The sequence below is a fragment of the Colobus angolensis genome, unplaced genomic scaffold (genome assembly GCF_000951035.1).
Source record: "Colobus angolensis palliatus isolate OR3802 unplaced genomic scaffold, Cang.pa_1.0 Scaffold133, whole genome shotgun sequence".
NCBI classification, from domain to species: domain Eukaryota; kingdom Metazoa; phylum Chordata; class Mammalia; order Primates; family Cercopithecidae; genus Colobus; species Colobus angolensis.
In genome coordinates, this window is record NW_012114411.1 from 2,052,814 (window position 1) to 2,056,311 (window position 3,498).

A 3,498-nucleotide genomic window follows, 5' to 3' on the forward strand; every position below is an offset into this window, starting at 1 on the left:
CGCATAGCTGGGATTACAGGTGCATGCCACCACACCCAGCTAATTTTTTTATTTTTTATTTTTTATTTTTAGTAGAGATGGGGTTTCACCGTGTTAGCCTCCTTAGGATGGTCTTGATCTCCTGACCTCGTGATCTGCCTGCCTTAGCCTTCCAAAGTGCTGGGATTACAGGCAGGAACCACTGCGCCCGGACTTGCCTGGGGTTATTCTTGTAACTGCGTAGCTTTCTAGATCAATTAAACTCTTCCAAAAGCAAGGGTTTTGGATCCCTGTCTGTATAAGACAAACTGGGCTGGATGCAGTGGTTCATGACTTAATCCCAGCACTTTTTGAGAGGCTGGGGTGGGAGGATAGCTTGAGCCCAAGGTACAGAGAGCTATGATCTTGCCACTGCACTCCAGACCGGGAAACACAGTGAGATCCTGTCTCTAAAAATAAAAATAAAAAAAGAGAAACTGGTCCTGTTTTTCCATGCTATGAAATTTCCAAGTGACCCAAATCCCGACAAAAATGGATACAGCTGAAAGACCAATAAAGTTTTTTTCTTGAACAACAGAAATAAGCTTTCTCCCTACTTCCTTTTTTTTTTTTTTTTGAGATGGAGTCTCATTCTTGTCACCCAGTCACCCAGGCTGGAGTGCAATGGCGTGATCTTGGCTCACCATAACCTCTACCTCCTGGGTTCAAGCGATTCTCCTGCCTCAGCCTGTTGAGTAGCTAAGATTAAGGTATGAGCCACCGTGCCCGGCTCATTTTTTAGATGGGGTTGGTTTCTCCATGTTGGTCAATCTTGTCCCGAACTCCTGACCTCAGGTGATTCGCCCACCTCAGTCTCCCAGAGTGCTGGTATTACAGGCGTGAGTCGCCGCACCCGGCCTCTCTCTACTTCTATATATAATTTCTCTTCGTCCGCCACTCTTGCCTAGAAAGTCAGGTTAACAATAAGCCTTAGCACTGAGCAACTACTGGTTTCTAGGCACCGGGCTGGGTACTGGGATCCTGTGAACATTAGAATCCAAATCAGCGGACGGGAATCGTGGAAATATGAAGTGCTAAGTGGAGACTGCAGGATTTTGTTTCATTTTACTTTTGAGGGGAGAGGAGGGAATCTATGAACTTTCTGAAATGATGAGCAAAATTGTGTCTCCTTGTCATTTCTGGGAAGAGAGCTCCTTGCTTCCACCAGCTCCTCGGAGGGGTCTGTGACTCCCAGCCTAAGTATGGTGGTAAGTACTGTGAGAATAGCATTTGCATTTCAGGGAGACCTTTGAAATATAGAGAGGACGTTACTATTCCGTTAACTCACTAATGCTACAGTAATTTCAATAATCATCATTCCTTTTCATCGGTGGCCTTTACGATCTTTGGTAGAATAATAGCTTTTTTGACAAAAACAAAAAAAGGTCACAAGAGCTGGGTGCAGTGGCTCACACCTGAAATCCCAGCACTTTGGGAGGCCAAGGCAGGAGGATTGCTTGGGCCCAGGAGTTCGAAACCAGTCTGGGCAACATGGCGAAATGCCATCTCTAAAAAATTTTTTTAAATGGCCAGGCGTGGTGACTCATGCCTGTAATCCCAGCACTTTGCAAGGCCAAGATAGGTGAATCACGAGGTCAGGAGTTTGAGACCAGCCTGGCCAACATAGTGAAACCTCGTCTCTGCTAAAAATACAAAAAATTAGCTGGGCGTGGTGGTGAGCACCTATAATTCCATCTACTCGGGAGGCTGAGGCAGGAGAATCACTTGAACATGGGAGACAGAGGTTGCAGTGAGCCGAGATCACGCCATTGCACTCCAGCCTGGGAGACAAGAGTAAAACTCCATCCACCCCCCCCAAAAAAAAAAAAAAAAAATTGCTGGGCGTGGTGGCGCATGGCTGTGGTCCTAACTACTCAGGATACTGAAGTGGGAGGATGGCTTGAGTCCCAGGAGGTTGAGGTTGTAGTGAGCTGTGATAACGCCACTGCACTCCAGCCTGGGTGACAGAGTGAGACCCTGTCCCCGCAAAAAAAAATTAAAAAAAAAAGAAAAGACAAAAAAGGTCACAAGGAATTTAAGTCATGGTCTTGGCACTTTTGTGTTTGATTTCAGAAGGAGTGAATTAATGATTTCATGCCTTCATTAAATAAAGAACACGCCATAGAGTCCACCATAGTTTAGAAACCCCCTCAGCCTCCAGGTGTCTGAGTGGCGCTGCTGTCCCTTCTCCCAAGGCTGCTGCCCATATGGCGCGCTGCAGTTAGGCTCAGAAAAGATCGCAGACCACTGCGTGGTGGCAGAACTGAGGCAGGACACAGGACTCGAACTCATTCTGGACAGCAACCCAAGGGGGCATCTACGTGAATGACAATGGCCGGGAACTCACCCCCATGCGATGCGGTGAGGGGAGGACACGCCACTGAAATACAATCAATCGGAAGATGCTTTCTGAGATTCTAGCTCTGCAGCTCCCTGAATGTAGCCATATTCCACCAAAATCCCACTGTGCCTGCCATGGTGTTTGTCCAGTGAATTCTGCATTTTTTAACCCCCCCAATGATTCCTTTTGTGTATGAAATGAAGATTTCCTTGCACCCAGAGAATATCAAAGACTACAAAATTAGTGTTTCTTGGCCGGGTGTGGTGGCTCACACTTGTAATCCCAGCACTTTGGGAGGCTGAGGTGGGCAGATCACTTGAGGTCAGGAGTTTGAGACCAGCCTGGCAAACATGGTGACACCCCATCTCTCCTAAAAGTACAAAAATTAGCCGGAGATGGTGGTGTGTGCCTGTAATCCCACCCACTCAGGAGACTGAGGCGGGAGAATTGCCTGAACCTGGGAGGCAGAGGTTGCAGTGAGCTGAGATCGCACTGCTGCACTCCAGTCTGGGTGACAGAGTGAGACTCTGTCTCAAAAAATAAAAATAAAAATAAAAATGATCGTTTCCCCCTTTTTTGATAGCTGAAAGATAACATTGAAAAACACACGGTTTATTTTCTTTGATTGCATTTTCATTGCCCCCCACCCCCGACCTCGTCCTGCCTCCACTAATTAAAATGAGTGAAGTCTTGCACACCACTTCAGAAAATGCAGATGCCCCTCTTCTAAATGAGATCTTGGTAGCCACCCACTTCTGATTATTATCTAAGTCCAAGTCCTTTTTTTTTTTTGAGACAGGGTCTCATTCTGTGGCCCAGGATGGAGTGCAGTGGCACCATCATAGCTCCCTGCGGCCTTGAACTCCTGGGATCAAGTGATCCTCTCACCTCAGCCTCCTGAGCAGCTGGAACTACAGTTGCATGCCACCATGCTCAGCTACTTAAAAAAAAATTCTGTAAAGATGGAGTCTTGCTTTGTCACCCAGGCTGATCTCGAACTCCTGGGCTCAAGCAATTCTCCCACCTTGGACTCCCTAAGTGCTGGGATTATAGGTGTGAGCCACCGTGCCCAGCTTAAATGAAGAGTCGTGATCACCTTGATTTACATGCATCCTCCACATTTTTCTTTCTTTCCTCCC